General features: G+C 43.9%; 1 protein-coding gene and 1 long non-coding RNA gene across 16 annotated transcripts in view; one reads left to right on the top strand and one right to left on the bottom strand.

Annotated features, from left to right (window-relative positions):
* plcb4a (phospholipase C, beta 4a) overlaps positions 1–24217 on the bottom strand; it is a 560059-nt gene that overhangs the window by 5727 nt on the left and 530115 nt on the right. The window lies entirely within an intron of this gene.
* The window catches only part of LOC140483306 (uncharacterized), a 130890-nt gene continuing 117890 nt past the window's right edge, over positions 11218–24217 (top strand). The window contains exon 1 of the long non-coding RNA XR_011961929.1: positions 11218–11275. This is a non-coding gene — a long non-coding RNA (uncharacterized lncRNA). The remainder of the gene's footprint in view (positions 11276–24217) is intronic.

The raw sequence follows: 24217 nt of genomic DNA, 5'->3' as shown, positions 1-24217 counted from the left end.
CAAAGAGTTTGTTGGTTTAGAAGGTGCTATCAAGGAGATTTGGCAAGACACTGCAATGTGTTTTATGTATACTACATGCAACTGCCACAATTACTTTAAAGTGAATGACAGGAACTCTCCCAGAGTGGAATATTTCTATTAATTTATAATAAAGCGATATAACTCCCCTGCCATTTCCAGTCTCCACTCAAGTACATTACATTCTCACTATTGAGATATAAATTAACGGTGTGTAAATGCATATGTGAGGTGAGTGAAGGACAATGTGAAGGGAAAGCATCAAATTCACTGACTTTTGCTACACAACAACGATTTTCACACATCAACATGATTAAACAACGTTTATGAAGAAGGGTTAAGTCTGATTTCTCTGCCCAGATGCTGCCAGACCAGCTGAGCTTTACCAGCAATTTCTGTTTTTGTTTCTGATTAAACAAGGAATACTTCACAACACGTTTTTTAGCCTTCAACTTGTCATTTCAGGACATAGGAGAAAGTGAGGACTGCAGACGCTGGAGATCAGAGCTGAAAATGTGTTGCTGGAAAAGCGCAGCAGGTCGGGCAGCATCCAAGGAGCAGGAGAATTGACGTTTCGGGCATGAGCCCTTCTTCAGGAATGAGGAGAGTGTGTCCAGCAGGCTAAGGTAAAAGGTAGGGAGGAGGGGCTTGGGGGAGGGGCGTTGGAAATGCGATAGGTGGAAGGAGGTCAAGGTGAGGGTGATAGGCCGGAGTGGGGGTGGGGGCGGAGAGGTCAGGAAGAAGATTGCGGGTTAGGAAGGCAGTGCTGAGTTCGAGGGATTTGACTGAGACAAGGTGGGGGGGGGAGGGGAAATGAGGAAACTGGAGAAATCTGATTTCATCCCTTGTGGTTGGAGGGTTCCTGGGCGGTGAGGACTGCAGATGCTGGAGATCAGAGTCAAGAGTGAGCTGCTGGAAAAGCACAGCAGGTCAGGCAGCATCCCAGGAGCAGGAGAATGGAGATTTCAAGCAAGAGCCCTTCATCTAGGCAGCATTGCAGATTGTATCTATTGTAGCAACTTGTTCAATTTGAATTTTCACTAAACCCATCGTTTACGTCAGAGCATGGGAGCTTGAAAATATTTAATTTTCAGGTCTATTACCAGCTGGATACTTACAAGTTAAAAAAAAAGCAACTCAGTGACCTCCTTTCAAGAAGACCTTCAAGTGACTTTTATGCTGTGTGCAACTTATTTGTTGCATGTGTACCTTTCACAAGAGAATTTACATTTAACAGCTCATGTATTAAATGGTGATGTGAACTTAGCTGATGATACTGCTGGACAGGTCAAACATGTTAGAGCCCAGAATGAAATCTGGTGTGACAGATGCTAGAATCTGAACTGAAAACAAAAAATGCTGGAGATCACAGCAGGTCAGGCAGCAACCATGGAGAGAAAGCAAGCAAACATTTTGAGCCTAGCTGAGCCGATCTCCAGCACCTTTTGTGTTCAACCTTGATAGATCATATGTTTTCTTCGGTTACTGTGGTGGCCAGTTAGTGAAGGGAATTGGTTTAACTCAGCTGGCTGGATTGTTGGTGTGCCGAGCAGTGCAATACCAAACAGTGTGGGTTCAATTCCCAAGACCGGTTTGAGGTTCCCATGAAGGACTCTCCTTCTCAACCTCTTCCCTCACCTGAGGTCCGGTGGCCCTCAGGTTAAATCACCACCAGTCACTTCTCTCTCATGAGAGAGCAGTGACTATGGTCTGGTAAAACTATGGCAACACAACAACGCAGTTAGCGAAATGTAGTTGCAAAGGCTACAGAGTTTCTTTAATAATGGAAGAGTCTGACACAAAAAATGAAAACTAATAAAAAACAAACCAAGCTGTCTAGATGTAGAACACAGTCAGAAAGATCTTAAAACACACAGCAAAAACACTGATACTATCCAGTGCAAAGACATAAATTCATAACTTAACCCTCCATATCAAATATTTAAGTTTGACTTAGCACATTTTTCATAATTTCTTCCCGAGGCTGTGAAGTATTTTCCCACAAAGACTCACAAAACTATAAGCTTAGGTTTTCAAAGCTTCAAATAATCAGCAGATTTCTAACCAAACACTCTTGGTTTGGAAGTTTCAAAATCTAATCTTTTCTGCAGGGGTAATCTATTCCCTTAACTGCTCTAATAAGCTCTTCTCTACCATGGTATTTATACTTACTTCTGACACCAATCAGATCTCCAACAAAACTTTCAAACTCTGCTCTTTCTAAGCTAAAAATCGGTCCTAGTTTATTTGGAGCCAAAAATAAGCAAATGGCCTGCAATGTTTAATTTTCCTGTTGCATACCACCAGAGTACAAACAATTTCCAATTAACACTGCAGGGGTCCCCCTGCTGTCTGAAAAATACTGTATTAACTTGAATAATTATTGGAGGAATACTATAATTATTATAGTGTTACTACAATGTCACTGAAGAACTGTCTGACCTAAAAAAATTTCATTAACATAATCAATGTTATATGCCACTATTTTGAAATATTGTCTCTAAAACTGATATTTTAAAAAATCCCAGAAAAGACACCCTAGTCCTACAAGACCACATGGCTGCTCTCGGATTGGAGAGAGATGGCTGAGTCCAAAGGCCTGATGGTTCACAGTGGGAGAGGATGAACCCCTTTGAGTTTCAACAAGGGGCATCAGTCCCAACACCAATTTGTACTTTATTGCAGAGATGGTGCTAAAGTAGGATGTACCATCTGGAGCTTCTCTGCCCCACCTTCTGCCCAACACAACGGTGGAGTGGGTGTCCCGTCCATTTCTCTTCTCTTCTCTTGAGTGCTTTTTTAAAAACCGTTAACATTTTAAACTTACTCAGAGGGAAATCGGAGAGGCGATTCCAGACCTGCAGACTGTCACGGGAGGTTAGTCTCAGACCGGAGGAAGGCACAGGAGGCGTGTCACAGACCAGAGGTGAGTCCCAGACTGGAGGCTGGTGCAGGGAGGTGAGTCCCAGACTGGAGGCTGGTGCAGGGAGGTGAGTCCCAGACTGGAGGCTGGTGCAGGGAGGTGAGTCTCAGACTGGAGGCTGGTGGGGGGAGGTGAGCCCCAGACTAGAGGCTGGTTGGGGGGGAGGTGAGCCCCAGACTAGAGGCTGGTGCAGGGAGGTGAGTCCCAGACTGGAGGCTAGTGTGGGGGGAGGTGAGTCCCAGACTGGAGACTGGCGTTGGGAGTTTAGTCCCGAATGCAAGTCTCAGAGACGAGACCCCTGCAGTTTGGAGGCAAGCCCTCGAGTTTTGAAGCTTGAGTTTTGAAACCCGGTGTGGTCTGGAGACTAGGTGCTGGCATGGACTGAGGTAGAAAGAATGTAAATTGTGTACAGTTTTTTCCTTTTTATTCTTATGCTGGACTTCTATTTATTATTCTTTTAGTTTTGTACCAAATACTTAAGTATTTGTACCTAGGTACCTTGTATCTAAGATGGTGCCATAAGTAAACATTGGTGGGTGGCATGGTGGCTCAGTGGTTAGCACTGCCGCCTCACAGTATCAGGGTCCCAGGTTCAATTCCAGCTTTGGGTGACTGTCTGTGTGGAGTTTGCACCTTCTGTGGGTGTGCTCCAGTTTCCTCTCACAGTCCAAAGATGTGCATAACAGGTGAAGTGGCCATGCTAAATTGCCCATAGTGTTAGGTGCATTCATCAGAGGGAAATGGGTCTGGGTGGGTTACTCTCCGGAGGATTGGTTGGTTCAAAGGGCCTGTTTCCACACTGTAGGGAATCTAATCTAAATTGCAAACTTTTCACTGCACTAATTCGAGTTCACGTGACAATAAAGCTTATTCAATTCAGTTAACATTGGATAGTTAGCACAATCACAAGGGCTATCAGAAGCCAGAGTCCAATGTTATTTGGATGTCGAACTGAACTCTCAGATCCTCCATCCAAGGCGATAGATATTGTCAGATGAAGAGCTTTTGCCCAAAATGTCGATTTTCCTGCTCCTCAGATGCTGCCTGACCTGCTGTGCTTTTCCAGCACCACTCTAATCTAGACTCTAGTTTCCAGCATTTGTAGTCCTTGTTTTTATCACTGTCAGATTAGGGACAACTTAACACAGTCTCTACCATTCACCCGTTCTGAACCATTATGTTTTACACGACAACTTGTTGGCAGATGTGACTAAACCTAAAACATTTAAATTAATTTAATGGTGATTGGTGCAATTGACCCAAATTAGAGCCAGGGAAAAAAACACTGGGTCCATCATTAAAATAGGCAAAAGTCGAGACTGCAGATGCTGGAGATCAGAGTCAAGATCAGAGTGGTGCTGGAAAAGCACAGCAGGTCAGGCAGCATCCGAGGAGCAGGAAAATCGACGTTTCGGGCAAAAGCATCTTCATCAGGAATTCATGAAAATAAAACAGTAAACAGAGTGTTGAACAGAACGAATGCACAGCCAGAATGAACTTGACACCTCGTGATGTCATGGAGACATTTGAGAAGTTTGAACAAAAGCAGAGATTGACATTCACCAGTTTCTTAAAAGGCACTAACAATTGTCAGGCAAAACCTCTGTTGGGCAGGAAACCAAGCGTTATATTAATTTAACAGCTGGGAACTTACTGCAGAAGACAGCAGAAACATGGATAACATTTTTGAAAGAGTCAACATCCACCTCCAAACAAGATCAAACTACCAGATCTCCTGATAGGAATTTCAAGGGTTCAGACAGGGGATTGGGTGAGCCTGCTGACAATTTTGTAACAAGACTGAAAAATGTCAGAAAACACAGGTTTGGGGACACCGATGGAAGACTGATAGATGAACTAATTTGGGGTCCTCACATCCCAGAATTACTAATTGGAAAGCATAATCTCACAATAGTGTAAGCTGTAGACATTACCAGAGCATATGAGGGTATGAGCAGACAGCTGCAAGTGCCAACTAGCCAAACCACTAGCCCTCAGTTAGGCCAAGAGAAACGTAGCAGGGCTTGACGCAGTGAAACCTTATCAAAAGAATAAACACCAAATTGGGGAAGAAAGACATGCAGGGGTTGTGGATGACCTAGTGAATTAACAGACAGAGGAAATGTCCTGCATATGGATCAATCTGTAGAGCTTATGGAGAGCTCTGTCACTGGCAAAAGATGTGCAAACCAAAGGGAGAAGATGATAGGGGAGTCACCAGAGATAGAAAAACAAGGTGAATATACAGGAAAAGAAACTGAAATGTCCATAACCTAGATGCCAGTGAGCTTGAGAATATGATAAATACATGAAACCACACAACCACATGAATTGTCTAGATGTCAAAGTTCAGAGAAAGTAAATTCCCACAACCATTCAGGTCTGGAAGCGGCTGAGAAATGAGCTCACAGCCATAAAAGTGAAGGTGAAGATAGACACAGGAGCTTAGGTAACATCACACCCACTCTCCATCTGCCCCACTCAGGGCTACAATATCTTCACTGAACATTTGGAAGGTGTCATGATCACACTGTAAGGAAGCATAAGTTTCTACAGCCAGGAGTAACCTAAATCAGGCCGTTATACAAAGGAAAAGATGTTAACTGCATGTTCTACATCATTGAAACAGACCAGGGGCTGAGCAGCTGCGAAGTACTGTGGATGATCTTAGTAAACCATGAGGTGAAGGAGGCTGAGCATTGAAGACAGTGAACCCATTAAAAAGCACCCTTTGAAGAGATGGTGCAAATGCACCCAGATACTTTGGTGAGATGATTTGAAAGATCTAGTGTTTCACATCTCCTTTAACCCAGCAATGAAATCAATGATCCACGTCCCTTATAAAGAATAGAAAAGGAACACTTGAAAAAACGTCAAAGCACAGTGACAGAATTTGCAGTTTGGATAATTTCCATCATAGTGTAAGAGAGACTATATGTAGAGTTAAGAGTCTTCCTGGATCTTCTGGGGTGGCATGGTGGCTCAGTGGTTAGCACTGCTTCCTCACAGTGCCAGGGACCAGGGTTCAATTCCAGCCTCGGGCGACTGTCTGTGTGGAGTTTGCACAATCTCCCCGTGTCTGCATGGGTTTCCTCCAGGTGCTCTGGTTCCCTCCCACAATCCAAAGATGTGCAGTCAGGTGGATTGGCCTTGCTAAATTGTCCATAGCGTTAGGTGTGTTAGTCAGGGGCAAATATAGGGTAGAAGAATGGGTCTGGGTGGACTTGTTGGGCCAAATGGCCTGTTTCCCCACACTGTAGGGAATCTAATCTAATCTTAATCATGTCATAAAATACGATCGCTGGAAGGGATCACACTGATGCAGGTGGAAGTTTGCAGCAAGCTCAATGCCAGAAATGGGCTACAGCAATATAAAGGGCAGGGTGTCAACTGTTGACAATATTCACCCCCCCCCCCCCACTTAGGACAGTCCAAACTCCCTGAGTCTACCTTCCAGCTTTAATGTGCTCCAGCAGAAACCTGGTGAGACACACATTAGATTAGACTAGATTCCCTTCAGCGTGGAAACAGGCCCTTCAGCCCAACAAGTCCACACCGACCCTCTGAAGAGCAACCCACCCAGACCCATTTCCCTCTGACTGATGCACCTAACACTATGGGCAATTTAGCATGGCCAATTCATCTGACCTGCACAGCTTTGGACTGTGGGAGGAAACCAGAGCACCTGGAGGACACCCACGCAGACACGGGGAGAATGTGCAAATTTCACACAGACAGTTGCCCGAGGCCTGTGAGGCAGCAGTGCTAACCAATGAGCCACCATGCCGCCCATGGGGATATATGATGATATCCAGAGATGTGAATAAAAGAGAAAAGATCATGACAACCTGGAGTGAGACAGGAGAGCTGGATAAAGTTGAACACAGACAGATGCATTGTGATTGTGACAGAAGAATGCCAATACTTACAGAAGCAAGCCAGGTTCTGAAAGATTTGGGGGTCACCTCTGGGATTCAAGATGCAAGAGGTAAGAGAGAGATTAGGAGTTTCTTGTCTTGACCCTATACATGAGCACTCACAGCCCCCACATACAGCAAACATGTGGAAGCTGACATAGGCAGGAGAGTCCCAGTGGTTAGACATACGTAACAGGATCTTTAATCGACGCAAAACAGAAATATGTCCAGAGACAAGGCTGACAAAGAGAAACCTGTCACTCTGTGAGTAGATGCTTCTACAAAAAGACTGGAAGCCACACTGGTCTGAGAGGGGGGGAAAGCGGCAGCATTTGCATCCAAGATTTTAACACCAGTCGGAACCAGACGTGCCATTAAAGAAAGATCGCCTCGAGTGGTTGTATCTGAATGTGGGAAGTTCAATGCATGTCTAAAGTAACATCACCAGTATTTTACTTGATCACAGGGCTGCTGTCTCATTAGAGAGAGATGTCTGCTGATCATCTCATCTTAGGGTCACCACACCTCAGGCGAGGGGAGATGTTGAGAAGGAGGGACCTTCATGATGGGAATTGAACCTGTGCTATTGGCGGTACTCTGCATCACCAACCAACTGAGCTAACTGTCCTCCTGATAGATATTTATGAGCTGTAGGAGGAAGTCCATTGAAGACAGTGATCACTAACCAGTGGAGCAGATCTGACAGAGACATATGTGAAACAGATCAGACTACAGGGATTACTCTCAAAGCTTCAGAGTTAGGTTTTCACCCTGAAATGCAAGCCAGGAAGAGAAATGGTGCTGCATTCTCTGCATTAAAGGCATTTAAATGGTCATTCAATAGACAGCTAATTTACTGGGTTAAAAATACTCAATACATACATGAATTAATAATTGTGTAACACAGCTCAATCCATCATGCAAGCCAACCTTCTATCCACGGACTCCATCTACACTTCTTGTTGCCATAGAAAGGCAGTCAGGATCATTAAAGACCCCTTCCACCCCAGTTATAATCTCTTTCAACCTCTTCCATCAGAAAGAAGATACAGAAGCTTAAACACACGTACCAATAGGTTCAAGAACAGTTTCTTCCCAATTGTTATTACACTTCTGAGTGCAACTCTCAAACTTCAAACCTAACGTTAATCTTGCTTTTTGTCCACCTTCTTTGCAGCTGTAACATTGTATTCTTCGCTCTGTACAATCACCCTATGATCTTTGTGTGGTATGATCTGATTGTACTGTATGCAAAACAAAACTTTTCACTGTACATAGGTACATGTGACAATAATAAATCAAATCAAATCAATTGTTGGTTTATACAATTGATATGTATTAAGATGGCTAGGTTCAACTACTCAGATACATTTAAAGAAGGGAGTCTCACATTGCCTTTTGGCTCATCAGGGACTTTGGTGACAGTGGTGCTTGGAGGTGTATCTCAGATTCCAAAGCACAGGTCTTGCAAATCTCAGTCCAATGATGAAATACCAATGAATGGAGCCAAGTCCCCAGTGTTAACGCTACTCCGAATTTAATGTTTTGTGCTGTACCACAATTTTGTTCTGCTTTCAGCAATTTTCCAGGTATTCCACTGTACAGAAAACAGGTTGAAAAACACTTCCAGGTAGCACTGTGTTAACTGCACAATTTTCCATCTCCAACCCAGCCATGGTTATGCAGTTATCTCCCACTCAAAACAGGCTTTTTTTTTGCACAAAGCTTGCTATTTGTCTTTAATTGCTTATTCTCATGTCTGATCAATCCTTAACAATTAACCCTTAATGGTCTGCATTGTAAGCACAATGCTACAATGATCTCTCAGCAACTGATGCTGGGTGCCTTGTGGAGATTTAGCGTACACAGCCAGGTCTATCAGAGACAATATCTCAATGGGGGATGGTGATCTGCTAGTCAGATGCAGAACAATCAATCCCAAAGAAATGAAGGACAAATTTCGCCAAGAGATAAATCTTGAAATGGTGAAGTGCAAACCCAAAACCAGATCAGCAGTGTACTGGATAAGCAAATACAAACACATTGAAGATATGGTCTCTACATTCAGTGTACACCAGAAATACAGAAACCTACAGTGGAAAAGTTGATGATAGCAACTGAAGCACAACCCAGTTCATAGCAAACGGGTGAGAGCTGATTTATTCACACACAATCAAGAATAGCAACTAATAGATTGTGCAGTTTAGGCCTATACTCTCTTGAGTTTAAAAGAATGGGAGGAGTTATAATGAGGTATATAAATTGCTGAAAGGAATTGACAAAGTAGACATGGAGTGAATTTTCCCATGTGGGGCAATTTAGAATGAGAGGCCATAGCTTTAGACTGAGGAGTGTCAGATTTAAACCACAGAAAGAATTACTTCCCTCGAAGGATTGTGAATCTGTGAAAGGCAGGACATTGAATAAATTTAAAGAGGAGATAGACAGCTTTTTAATTGGTGAGGGCTAAAGGGTTATAGAGAATGGGCAGTAAAGTGGAGTTAAGGCTGGGAATGAAATTAGCCATTATTATGTAGAGTGAAACAGCAAGCTCAAAGGGCTGAATTGCTTACTCCTGCTCCTTGTTCTTACAGTCCGAGACGACTTGAAGGTACTTTTGAACCTCAAGATGGAAGATTAGAGAGCTACATCGATCAGCTCAGTAGTACAAGTTCTGTGCGTGAACAAGAAATTTCTGAAAGAATATTGTGTAACAACAAGCACCCAATTCACATGACCCCTGGTGACACATGCTGACAGAAAGACACATCCTGACAGTCAAAAGAACTTCTGCGATATTTTGACGGATACAGGACAATACAAACTTTGCCTGTTATCACTCTGAGTCTAGATAAGAGTGGTGCTGGAAAAGCACAGCAGGTCAGGAATGGAGCAATGGAGGGACTTTGGTGACAGTGGCGCTTGGAGGTGTATCTCAGATTCCAAAGCACAGGTCTTGCAAATCTCAGTCCAATGATGAAATACCAATGAATGGAGCCAAGTCCATTGGAGGAGTAGCAATGGAGGAGCAATGGAGGAGCAGGAAAATCGACACTGATCCATCCTTCCCAAAGGCTGACATGAAATGACCTGCAGAGTTGATGAACAGAGGAAAATACAAGAGTATACTGCCAAGCAAAATGCATTCTCCAGGTAACCAGGAGGAAGTCAGATAATTTACTGAAGCACTTCAGCAAACAAGTATTGGCTGTCTACTTGTTTTTTTAAAATCTCATTTAGCCAGAATTTCTTGCAGTTTCTCCTACTCATTCCACCTTTTGCAAAATAAATTTCTGTCCAAACTTCCAGCTTAACTTATTCTCTTTTTTACCTATGTCCTCTGCTTCTGGAATGCCTTAACCAGCAAATGATCTTGCAATACCAATTTGCCAGAACCCTGTGCGAAAACCTTTTAAGTCTCATTGTTTCAAGTCCCATTATATATAATCAGATATATTTTCAGAGTTCAGTTCCTGGCTTAGTCGAAAGTTAGTCTTGCAGCCAGTTTCATACAGGTGACCAAACTTGGGCAATTAGACTGAACAGGTAGGCTTATGTAAATTTATGGGCGGCACAGTGGCACAGTGGTTAGTACTGCTGCCTCACAGCACCAGAGACCCAGGTTCAATTCCTGCCTCAGGCAGAAGTGTGGAGTTTGCACATTCTCCCCGTGTCTGCGTGGGTTTCCTCCCACAGTCCAAAGATGTGCAGTGAATTGGCCATGCTAAATTGCCTGTAGTGTTAGGCGAATGTAGGGGAATGGGTCTGGGTGGGTTGCTCTTCGGAGGGTCGGTGTGGACTTGTTGGGCCGAAGGGCCTGTTTCCACACTGTAAGTAATCTCATCTAAAACACCTTTACACTAAATCCTGGCTGGAAATTCAAGAATGTGGGGACATATTCAGCATATGTGCAATTATTGCAGAGCAAAATATTACCATCCACAGCAAAGTGAATCATTTCCATGTAGATTTGTAACCTCCGTCTCTTCCACCTTACTCTAAACCCTTGCTCCTTAGGTCCCTGCAGAAAATATTGTGCCATTTCAGACTGTTCCACCACGGACAAATATCCTCAAAAAAAAAATCTTCCACGATCCATCTCAGCAGCAACAATTACAGTTGCTCCCATCTTTTAACTAAATTCATATCTAGGTCAGAAAATATTTTGTAAAAATGTGAAATGGCATATCAAATCAGTATACAAGTAAATTACATAATCAGCTATTTGAACAGATTACATAAAAAGACAATGATGTGGATTAGATCTATTGGGTACTCAAATTATTCCTATTTCCATAATGCTATGATTCATTTTACCCATTTCCTTCCTGAGAATCATTTGAAAATATCCCTGTTACCATGGCATAGTTGAATTATTCTGAGTACGAGGTACCAGACAACAGCGACTATGTTTAAGGTATGTCTTTTAAGTGTGAAAAATAATCTAATCGTACAAATGCTGCTAATGTTGTTCGGGCTATCTGCTGGGATTCCAGTAGATCAGAAAATTCTTTAAATTCTTCTGCAGTTTATAGTTTAAAGCACGGTTTATTATTGATTTTAAGCATTCCATTATTTGCATCTGATGTTGCAATGGAGTATCTTGCTGCAATGCAGCTTGAAAACTGAGACTCCAGTGCTTCCTGTTGTTGACGAACATGAAGGTTGAGGAACCAAAGTGTCGTGGTACTGGCATAAGGAGGCCTGAAACCTTTGTGCTGTTGAGCTTTTGTTCTTGACCAAGAGTCCTGCGGTAGTGTTGAACAGTGGACAGCCCGAGCAGGCAAGGGATGAGGACAATGCAATAAAGGCTTATGGGGGTTAAGGTAACAAGGGGACAGAGCGCAGGGAGATTTTCTAGCCGAATGCTTTATTTCAGTGAAAGACTGAACTCAACATTTTTTAGGAGGGATACAAATAGCTGCCTGCATTGCATCTGCGATGATGCAAGTTAAAAGGACTTGACATTTATCTTTCTGCATGCATGGGTCTGCAAACATCACTGCGAAAGTGTCCATTCTCTACAAGCTGATTTACAAATCCGCCAGAATAGAAAATGCAAGCCTGTGAAGAATATCTACGCAGTCCAGTTTCTAAATGATTTCAGCGTGCTGGGCAATTATGAGGACAACCGCTGAGACAGCTTGAGATGAAATTTCCACAAGGGCTTTCCCATTCTTTTCTTATAACTTCAGTGGAACCCCTAGTGAGATAAATCAACGGATGTTTCTCCAGGATTTCTGCTAATCTGTTGCCAAATTGTAGTGGAAGATCAAGCGAGACTATACCTCACTATATTTCCCTATGTGGGCCTTTTCCTTATGGGCAATTTATTTTATCTTCATCACACATAAACACTGGTCCCTTACTCAAAGAGTGTACAGTGAAGAGGAAATTGGATCCGATTGTGTTGAGGGAATCAATGCACACTGTTTATAAGTCACAGAGGTAATAATCTGAAAGCAGTAATAAATTGCTTCGGTGTATAGTATTTAAAAATATGTGCTGTTTGGTGAATTTTAATCCATGCTAATCTGCTTGCAAAACTGCAATATAATTAATCCTGCCAAAAAAGAAACAGTAAGAAGATGCTCTCATAGGCACTTAAGAAATTAGTAGCAAATCCTGATTTTAAGTAGTATTTACTTTTCTGCACTTTTTTTACTAAATGTGATGAATTTTGCCAATGGTCAAAAATGTTGAGACTGACATGTGAGAGTAAGGTGCTACTTGATTGACTGCCAGAGGTAAATCTATAAACTGTCATATAATTGACTGTTCGTGATTTTCAGATATCATGTGGGTGAACAACAGGATGATATAATGAGCTGATGACTGTGCAGAAGGGAGGAGTGGGTGGTAGCATCCAAATGCATAATTGCAAGGTCTAATTTTCATCTTTCTAATGGAAAGCAATCACCGCCCCCTTTGCAGCGCTGAACAGTGGCCTTGCTTTTTTTGTTTGTATAACAACAATTACTGTACTTCTAAGTAACTCATTGTAAGAGATGCATTGAAGTACATTTTTAAGAAATGTGAAGACAGCATTAGACAACTGTGAGATGGTCACCAGTGCTCTTTAAGGCCCATTAAGTCCATGTTCAGCCATATTTAAGTGAGCTCAGGTGGGCATGACTCATGTCTCTGACCCACTTTATCTAAATTGGGGAAGTGATGGCCTAGTGGTATTGTCACTGGACCTGTTGGTCTAGGTAATGTTCTGGGGACCTGGGCTCAAAACCTACCATGGCAGATGCTGGAACATGAATTCAATAAATGTTCAGAATTAAGAGTCGAATGATGACCATGAAATCATTGTTTTTGGAAAAGCCCATCTGATTAATTAATGTCCTTTAAGGAAGGAAATTACCATTCTTACCTAGTCTAGCCTACATGTGACTCTAGACTCACAGCATTATGGCTAACTGTTATCTAGATATGGGGTGGGCAATCCTGGTCTAGCCAACAATGCCCTCGTACCATGAATGAATAAGAGAAAAGTTCAGCTCAGTTGCTGGAGGAGGCTGAGGGCTGATCTTACAGAGGTTTCTAAAATCACGACGGGCATGGATAAGGTGAACAGCCAAGGTCTTTTCCCCAAGGTGGGGGTGGGGGGTTCAAAACTAGAGGGCGTAGGTTTAAGGTGACAGGAGAAAGATTTAAAGGGGACCTAAGGGGCAACCTTTTCACGCAGAGGGTGGTTTATGTATGGAATGAGCTGCAAGAGGTGGTGGTGGAAGCTGATACAATTGCAACATTTAAAAGGTATATGAATAGGAAGGGTTCAGAGGGATATGGGCCAAATCCTGGCAAATGGGACTAGATTAATTTTGGCTACCTGATTGGCGTGGGTGTGTTGGGACAAAGGGTCTGCTGCTTGCTATAAGTCTCAATGAGTCTCTAATCGCTGCCTTTATACATAACAGTAAAAGTAGTAACACCCTTCAGAGTCAGATCCTACAGTGCAACATCCAGTGATGAAAGAGTTGTTGCTTCCTGAAGCTGAAGGGAGTGGGTGATGAAAACTGGGATTTGGCAGAGTGCCTTCATCTCAATGCTGTGAGGTGGGTGCAAAGGAATGAAAGAAAAACCCTTTCACCTCTGCCTTAGAACCCAAGTAGTAATAAATATATATCTTAAGCTTTCTTCACACCTTCATTTCAAGCTGTCGCCTCTCCATGCCCATTCATCACCTTCACAGCAGAATCAATAAACATTGAAGGAACATTAAGATGTGAAATTAATGATTAACTTTCTATTTCCTTGATTTTTGATAAATATTGCTCTATAAAAGTGTCAATCATCTAGTCCCTCTGGGGTTCCCTGAACCACGGTTACAGAAACACAGCAAATAGCATCAAGAGTAGGCCATTCAGCCCCTCGAGCCTGCTCCGTCATTCAATATGACCATGACTGATCATCCAACTCCTGTTTCTGCACTGTCTCCATATCCTTTGATCCCTTTAGCCTGAAGAACTATATCTAATTCCTTCTTGAAAAGTTTATTGTTTTGCCCTTAACCACTTTCTGTGTGAGAGAATTCCATAGGCTCGCCACTTACAAATGAAGAAATTTCTCCTCATCTCAGTCCTAAACGGCCCACCCCATATTCCTAGACTATGACCCCTGATTCGGAACTCCCTGGTCAATGGGAGCATCCTTCTTACATTCAACTTGTCTGGTCCTGTTAGAGTGTTATAGGCTTCTATGAGATTCCCCCTCATTCTTCGAAACTCCAGTGAATATAATCCTAACTGACCAAGTATCTCTTCATACCTGTCCTGCCATCGCAAGGATCAGTCTGGTAAACTCTTGTTGAACTCCTTCCATGGACAGAATATCCTTCCTCAGATAAAGAGACCAGAATGCACACAATACTCCAGGTTTGGTTTCACCAGGGTCCTGTACAACTGCAGCAAGGTATCCCTGCTCCTGTACTCGAACCCTCTCTCTATGAAAGCCAACATACTATTTGATTTCTTCACCACCTGCTGCACCTGCATGTTTACTTTCAGCAACTGATATATCAGAACGTCCAGGTCTTGTTGCACCTTGTCTGTTCCAATCTATGGCATTCAGAAAACAATCTGCCTTCCTGTTTTCAACCTCACGTTTATCCACATTAGGCTCCACACATTTGCCTACTCACTCAACTTGTCCAAATCACAATGAAGCATCTCTGTATCCTCCTCACAGTTCACCCTCCCACCCAGCTTTGTATCATGTGCAAACCTGGAGATATTACATTTAGTTCTCTCATCTATACTCTTAAAATATGTTGTGAATAGCTGGGGTTTAAACACTGATCTGGCGGCAGCCTACTAGTCAAGGCTGCTTCTCTGAAAATGACCCATTTATTCCTACTCTTTTACCTTTAACATATGGCCTAACTCCCTGACAATGTCAGCTGGTCAGGTTCGGGAATGCTGAATGTGTGTTTACAATTTGCAGCAGCCCGCACCCTCGACCCATCCTGCTAAAAACAGGGGGTTCTGGAAGAGGGTTTGGGAATCCCAGAATTGGGTCCAGGCCACCATTTTGCCATCTTCACAGAGTCTTCCTGACTCCTTGGAAATCTTGCCCAAGGGTCTGGGTGCATGGCTGTTCAAACACAAACCAACTCTCTCACTGACCTGCCAATGTTCATTCATTGGACTGAAGTCCAGAGGTCCTGTTACCACCCTACAGCCCAAAATTGGAAGTGTTCCCAGAAATAAACTTAAGACACTTATACCCTGGAGTGATTTACTTTCCATTTACCCAAATTATTCACCCAAAGGTCCTAAAGATCTAGCCTCCCAAAGGGATAAACGTTGCCCTTGCAGGAGCAGAGGGGACCCAAGCCATGTTTGGAGCTCTCCATGATCAGGTGTTGCAAACAAGCTGTGCAGAGATCAACTCAGCTTTTACTCTCTGGAGATGCAGCATTAGTTATGACCATTGTTCGCGGTTCACCGATGCTGAATGCAGGATCAGAGGGCTATGTAATGCCAGATGGAATTGCTTTCAAAGCTCTCATTGTTGTTTACAAATCTCTCCCATGGCATTCCCCCACCCTCATATTTTCAATGAGCCCCTGGAAGCCCGGCTTAACTATGGCGTTCAAGGCTGACCCTCAGGGCATCTACTGATGAAGTGGAAACTAACACTAACAGGAGAAGCATTAGTCCATTTGACCCCACCATTCAATGAAATCATAGCTGATCTGGTATTAGGAGAGCCCTAGGAAATAAAGTGGAGAATTTTGGAAAGACTCTACTTGCGTTACCAAATGACAAACAAAAATTATTGGAAGTGGGTCCTGCGAAAAGTAATGATCACAAGAATCTATCTCCCTCCACTTCAAAAGTACATAGTTTCCTTGTCTCCTTGGCCTTCTAAAGCAGAGAGTTCAAAGGTCACAAATCATGTAAAAGTAGAAGGTTCCCCTCATTTCTATCCTAAAAAGGGCGATCCCTTATTTTAAAACAGTATCTACTAGTTCTGGACTGACCCGCAAGACAAAACATCCTTTCCATGTCCACCTAGTAATTCAGGATACTTTAACCAAGTCATTCTTCATTTTTCTAAATACCAGTGAAGACTATTTCAAACTATTTTCAAAAGAGAACCCACTTATTCCAGGTTTCTATCCAGTAAACCACCTCCATTGTATTGACATTGTTTCTTAAATAAGGGGAGGAAAACTGCACAAAGTATTTGAGATGTCCAACGTCCTGTACAACAGTTGCATAACATACTCACTTTATAGTCAAGAGTGGTGCTGGAAAAGAACAACAGGTCAGGCAGCATCTGAGGAGCAGGAAAATCGACATTTTGGGCAAAAGCCCTTCATTGGATGCTGCCTGACCTGCTGTGCTTTTCCAGGACTATTCTAATCTTGACTCTGATCTCTAGCATCTGCAGTACCCACTTCTGCACATTCCCTTTTTTATTCAATTCTTCTCGTAATAAAGGATACTAAACCATTAGCCTTCTTGATCACTCTTGAATAAGTGAATTAGAACTCCTACAGTATGGAAACAGGCCATTTTGCCCAACAAGTCCACACCAACCCTCTGAAGAGTATCCCACCCAGATCCACTTTACTCCTAATTAATGCACCTGGCCTACACATCCATTAACACTATGGGCAATTTAGCATGATGAATTCACCTAATCTGTACATCTTTGGATTGTGGGAAGAAACCGGAGCACATGGAGGAAACCTATGCAGACACGGAGAGAATATGCAGACTCCACACAGACAGCCACTCAAGGCTGGAATCGAACCCAGGTCCCTGGCACTGTGAGCCACCATGGCACACCTGTTTCCTTATACAAGAATATAGGATGAAGAAACATTAGGCTATTTGACCCTGCCATTCAATGAAATCATAGCTGATCTAATACCAATCCAACATGCATGCCCCTCCAATCCCCTAAGTAACCCTCGACTCCTTTCTCTATCAAAAATCTAACACAGCCTTGAATAAAAACAATGACCAGCCTCTTCTGCCTTTTAGGAATAAGAATTCCACAGACTAACGACATTCAAGAGAAAAAAAATCCTTCTGGCCCACATTTTAAAAGGGAGACCACGTATTCTTAATCTGTGTCCCCTTGTTCAAATCTCCCCGAAAGAGGAAACATTCTCCTTGTATCCAACTTAATCGTGACCCCTCAGAATCTTGTACGTTTCAATATAAGCTATCCTTCCAAATACCAAAGGTAAGGGCCAGGAGCTTGGCTTTGAAAGTCACCACTGCATTAAACATTTATACCCCATTACTGACTTAGGCCAAATAGGCAGGTAGTGCCAGGTGTGGCTCAGTTGGGAACACACTCATTAGAAAATGCTGGGTTAAAGCCTGACTTGAATGCAGGGCGACACTTCTATGATGGACGCTGTTGAAGGTAACATCCTTTGAGTGAGACGTTAAATGCAAGGCAGCAACTGCTTGCTTGGTTGGATGTCAAAATTCCCTATTTCGCAGAGATTTATCCTCGATGTCCTGGACAGAACTTATCCCGGATTATCTGGTCATCATCATTCCTAAAATCCAAATGTTAGGTTGTGATGCCGACTCAAGCCAAACCAGATTCAGAGGGTGGATAATCAACTCAATGGAGAGGACTTCGTTTCAAGATGCTTCTCAACCTCCGTGTGGGAAGAGGAAATCTACATGTTAAGTCGTTACCAGGTGGATGGCTCCCCAGTTTATCATGTCACACCCACATCGTCACTGAGCTGCCAAATCTCTTCTTCTGCCTTCACTCACTCCTCCTGAAGTATGCAGGATGCTTCACGTCTGTTCTCTCCTGGTATTCATTAACATCATCATCGAGCAGGTGCAAAACAGAGTTAGTTCTTGCAAATGGAGCAGTCTCACCCTTAGTTCACAATCACATTTGCATGGGTAAACTTACTGTTTGCTGCAAGTCTATATTACTGTCCAAAGGGTTACTGAGAAAGAGACTCATGCTGAGTGCAACAGGATAGAATGAAAAGGAAAGCTTTCATTTATTTACCATTTATCACAGCCTCAAAGTGCTTTACCAGTTAATGCGTTTGTTTTGATTTGATTTGATTTATTATCGTCACATAGAGTCATACAGTCATAGAGATGTACAGCATGGAAACAGACCCTTCGGTCCAACCTGTCCATGCCAACCAGATATCCCACCTAGTCCCACCTGACAGCACCCGGCCCATATCCCTCCAAACCCTTCCTATTCATATACCCATCCAAATGCCTCTTAAATGTTGCAATTGTACCAGCCTCCACCACATCCTCTGGCAGCCTTACTGAAGTCAATATAGATCACATCTACTGCTCTGACCTCATCAATCTTCTTTGTTACTTCTTCAAAAAACTCAATCAAGTTTGTGAGACATGATTTCCCACGCACAAAGCCATGTTGACTATCGTGAATCAGTCTCACATGTACAGTGAGAAGTTTTGCTTTGTGAGCAGTGTACGTACCACGCTGTGTGTGAAAAAGTTGCCCCTGAGGTCTCTTTTATATCTTTCCCCTCTCACCCTAAACCTATGCCCTCTAGTTCTGGACTCCCCGACACCAGGGAAAATACTTTGTCCATTTATCCTATCCATGCCTCTTATAATTTTGTAAACCTCTATAAGGTCACCCCTCAGCCTCCAATGCTCCAGGGAAAACAGCCCCATCCTGTTCAGCCTCTCCCTGTAGCTCAGATCCTCCAACCCTGGTAACATCCTTGTAAATCTTTTCTGAACCCTTTCAAGTTTCACAACATCTTTCCGATAGGAAGGAGACCAGAATTGCACACAATATTCCAACAGTGGCCTAACCAATGTCCTGTACAGCCACAACATGACATCCCACCTCCTGTACTCAATACTCTGACCAATAAAGGAAAGCATACCAAATGCCTTCTTCACTATCCTATCTACCTGCGACTCCACTTTCAAGGAGCTATGAACCTGCACTCCAAGGTCTCTTTGTTCAGCAACACTCCCTAGGACCTTACCATTAAGTGTAGAAGTCCTGCTAAGATTTGCTTTCCCAAAATGCAGCACTTCGCATTTATCTGAATTCAACTCCATCTGCCACTTCTCAGCCCACTGGCCCATCTGGTCCAGATTCTGTTGTAATCTGAGGTAACCCTCTTCGCTGTCCACTCCACCTCCAATTTTGATGTCATCTGCAAACTTACTAACTGTACGTCTTATGCTCACATCCAAATCATTTATGTAAATGACAAAAAGTAGAGGGCCCAGCACCGATCCTTGTGGCACTCCACTGGTCAGAGGCCTCCAGTCTGAAAATTCACCCTCCACCACCACCCTCTGTCTTCTACCTTTGAGCCAGTTCTGTATCCAAATGGCTAGTTCTCCCTGTATTCCAAGCGATCTAACCTTGCTAATCAGTCTCCCATGGGGAACCTTGTCGAACGCCTTACTGAAGTCAATATAGATCACATCTACTGCTCTGACCTCATCAATCTTCTTTGTTACTTCTTCAAAAAACTCAATCAAGTTTGTGAGACATGATTTCCCACGCACAAAGCCATGTTGACTATCGCGAATCAGTCTCACATGTACAGTGAGAAGTTTTGTTTTGTGAGCAGTGTAGGCAGATCACAGCAAACAAGGGCATACAGATCATAGAGTGCTCAGACAGCACAAGGTGTATAAGGTCACAGCTGCACAGGAGGTCCACAAAGCAAGGTCAACATTATTTGGACTTAGGGAGGTCCATTTAGCAGTCTAATAACAGCAGGGAAGAAGCTATTCTTGAATCTGTTGGTGCATATGTTCAAGCTTCTGTATCATCTACCTGATGACAGAAGTTGGAACAGAGCATTACTGGGGTGGGAAGGGTCTTTGAAGATGTTGGCAGCCTTTCCATGGCAACATGAAGTGTAAATGGAGTCCCTGGTTGGGAGGCTGGCTTCCAAGCTGGTCGCGGCTACGCACACAACTTTTTGTAGAATCTTACGATCCTGGACAGAGCAGTTATAGAGTCATAGAGATGTACAGCACAGAAACAGACCGTTCGGTTCGACTCGTCCATGCTGACCAGGTATCTCAACCCAGTCTAATCCCACCTGCCAGCACTTGGCCCATATCCCTCCAAACCCTTCCTATTCATATACCCATCCACATGTCTTTTAAATATTGCAATTGTACCAGCCTCCACCACTTCCTCTGGCAGTTCATTCCATACCCATAACACCCTCTGTGTGAAAACATTTCCCCTTAGGTCTCTTTTATACCTTTCCCTTCTCACTCTAAACCTATGCCCTCTAGTTCTGATCTCCCCACCCCAGGGCAGAGACTTTGTCTATTTATCCTATACAAGCCCCTCATGATTTTATAAACCTCTATAAGGTCACCCCTCAGCCTCCAATGCTCCAAGGAAAACAGGGTAAAAACAATGACTACAGATGCTGGAAACCAGATTCTGGATTAGTGGTGCTGGAAGAGCACAGCAGTTCAGGCAGCATCCGAGGAGCAATAAAATTAACGTTTCGGGCAAAAGCCCTTCGTCAGGAATACAGGCAGAGAGCCCGAAGGGTGGAGACATAAATGAGAGGAGGGTGGGGTGGGGAGAAAGTAGCACAGAGTACAATTGGTGAGTGGGGGGTGGGGATGGAGGTGATAGGTCAGGGAGGAGGGTGGGGTAAGGTAGCAAAGAGCACAATGGGTTGATGGGGGTGGGATGGAGGTGATAGGTCAGAGAGGAGGGTGGACTGGATAGGTGGAAAAGAAGGTAGGCAGGTAGGACAGGTCATGGGGACGGTGCTGAGCTGGACGTTTGGAACTGGGATGAGGTGGGGGAAGGGGAAATGAGGAAACTGTTGAAGTCCATATTGATGCCCTGGGGTTGAAGTGTTCCGAGGCGGAAGATGAGGCGTTCTTCCTCCAGGCGTCTGGTGGTGAGGGAGCAGCGGTGAAGGAGACCCAGGACCTCCATGTCCTCAGATGAGTGGGAGGGGGAGTTGAAATGTTGGGCCACAGGGTGGTGTGGTTGACTGGTGCGGGTATCCCAGAGATGTTCCCGAAAGCGCTCTGCTAGGAGGCGTCCAGTCTCCCCAATGTAGAGGAGACTGCATTGGGAGCAACGGATACAATAAATGATATTGGTGGAAGTGCAGGTAAAACTTTGATGGATGTGGAAGGCTCCTTTAGGGCCTTGGACGGAGGTGAGGGAGGAGGTGTGAGCACAGGTTTTGCAATTCCTGCCATAGCAGGGAAAGGTGCCAGGATGGGAGGGTGGGTTGTAGGGGCGTGGACCTGACCAGGTAGTCACGGAGGGAACGGTCTTTGTGGAAAGCGGAAATGGGTGGGGAGGGAAATATATCCCTGGTTGTGGGGTCTGTTTGGAGGTGGTGGAAATGTCTGTGGATGATTTGGTTTATGTAAAGGTTGGTTGGGTGGAAGGTGAGCACCGGGGTGTTCTGTCCTTGTTACGGTTGGAGGGGTGGGGTCTGAGGGCGGAGGTGCGGGATGTGGATGAGATGCGTTGGAGGGCATCTTTAACCACGTGGGAAGAGAAATTGCGGTCTCTAAGGAAGGAGGACGTCTAGTGTGTTCTGTGGTGGAACTGGTCCTCCTGGGAGCAGATACGGCGGAGGTGGAGGAATTGGGAATACGGTATGGCATTTTTGCAGGAGGTAGGGTGGGAAGAGGTATAATCCACGTAGCTGTGGGATTCAGTTGGTTTGTAAAAAATGTCGGTGTCAAGTCGGTCGTCATTAATGGAGATGGAGAGGTCCAGTAAGGGGAGGGAGGTGTCAGAGATGGTCCAGTTAAATTTAAGGTCAGGGTGGAATGTGTTGGAGAAGTTGATGAATTGCTCAACCTCCTCGTGGGAGTAAAAACAGCCCCAACCTATTCAGCCTCTCCCTCTAGCTCAAATCCTCCAACCCTGGCAACATCCTTGGAAATCTTTTCTGAACCCTTTCAAGTTTCACAACATCCTTCTGATAGAAAGGAGACCAGAAATGCATGCAATATTCCAAAAGTGGCCTAACCAATGTCCTGTACAGCCGCAACATGACCTCCCAACTCCTGTACTCAAGACTCTGACCAATGAAGGAAAGCATATCAAACACCTTCTTCACTATCCTATCTACCTGCAACTCTACTTTCTAGGAGCTATGAACCTGCACTCCAAGGTCTCTTTGTTCAGCAACACTCCCTAGTACCTTACCATTCCGTATTTAAATCCTGTTAAGATTTGCTTTCCCAATATGCAACACTTCACATTTATCAAAATTAAACTCCATCTGCCACTTCTCAGCCCATCTGATCCTGATCCTGTTGTAATCCGAGATAACCTTCTTCGCTGTCCACTACACCTTCAATTTTGGCATAATCTGCAAACTTACTAACTATACCTCTTATGCTCACATCCAAATCATTTATATAAATGATGAAAAGTAGTGGATCCAGCACTGTTCCTTGTGGCACGCCACTGGTCACAGGGAAAAACAATCCTCTTTGTTACTTCTTCAAAAAACTCAATCAAGTCTGTGAGACGTAATTTCCCACGCACAAAGCCATGTTGCTGTACCAAACCATGACACCCAGATAGAATGTTTTCTATGACGCATCCGTAAAGGTTGGTGAGGGTCTATGTGAACATGCTGAATTTCCTGAGCTGTCCGAGGAAGAAGAGACATTGTTATGCCTTCTTGACGTTGCATCTATGTGGGAGGTCCAGGACAGATATTTACTAATTGAAGTGTAGTAACCGTTGTAATTAGCTCTGATGGCTGGTGTGTGATGCCAACGGTGTGGGTTCAATTCCTGCACTGATTGAGATCACCATGAGCCAGGTTACATTTCCTTGCCTGAGGTGTGTTGACTCCCAGGTTAAACCACCGTGAGTTGTCTGTCTCACTAATGAGACAGCAGCCATATGGTCCTGCCAAGTCTATGGTGACTTTACCTTTACTGTTGCAGTGTAGTGAACACATTGCAGGTGGTTCAAGGTTTTGTCAAGAGATTTGAGGAGCATCTTTCTGCCTGGGTCATGTGTGGGTGTCTGGGCCGGGCTTTTCCTGAAATCCTCTGGCACCTACTCTTGGCATAAAAAACCACATCACCATAACCCTGTAAAATACTTCCAGTTCCACCACTTTGATATCATCAGGCAGGTTCCCAGTAGATAACTGATGAGAGCCTGGGTGTCACATTGTGTGGCTTTCATCTCTGTCTCTCAATTAATTTTCACTGTGACTGCATCCTATGGTGACATAACCACTCATTAGCCGATTCACTGATCACGATTTGTTTTTCTGTATTTTACTCCAACTGAAACTCCAAAGTTGGGAACTGGACAACATGAGGTCGAATTCTAGAGGTGGGGATTAGACCACTAAGGGGCAAATTCAAATGTGTTGCTCAAGCCCAGGAGAAGTTTCTGGAATTCTCAGCCAGAATGGATGCTGGATCCGCAAATATAATTCTGCAAATGCAAATTCACCCCATAGACTTATCTGTGTGTATGCGTACATGAGAGAGGAGAGTATGTGCATATGAGTGTGAGTAAAAGAGTGTACGTTTTGCATGTGTGCATGTTTGACAAAGTGTGTGAGTGTGATGGAGTATAAGCCTATGAGAGGGTGTATGGGTGGGTGTGAGTGTGGGGAGTATATGTGTGTGTGTATGAAAGAGACCGTGTGTATGACAGAGGGTCTGTGTGAGTGTGCGAGTATGTATGAGTGCGTGTGTATGAAAGAGTGTACAGTGTAGTAGGGTCACCTGTAGTATGACATGAACACAAGGTCCCAGTTGAGGCCAAACTTTGCTCTCAGCCTCTGCTCGGCCACTCTGCGTTATTGCATATCCCAAAGTCAACCTTGGAGGATTGCCACCCAAAGAACCGA

This window comes from Chiloscyllium punctatum, chromosome 11, assembly GCF_047496795.1.
Source record: "Chiloscyllium punctatum isolate Juve2018m chromosome 11, sChiPun1.3, whole genome shotgun sequence".
In the NCBI taxonomy this organism is placed as follows: domain Eukaryota; kingdom Metazoa; phylum Chordata; class Chondrichthyes; order Orectolobiformes; family Hemiscylliidae; genus Chiloscyllium; species Chiloscyllium punctatum.
This window is presented reverse-complemented; position numbering and strand designations above follow the sequence as displayed.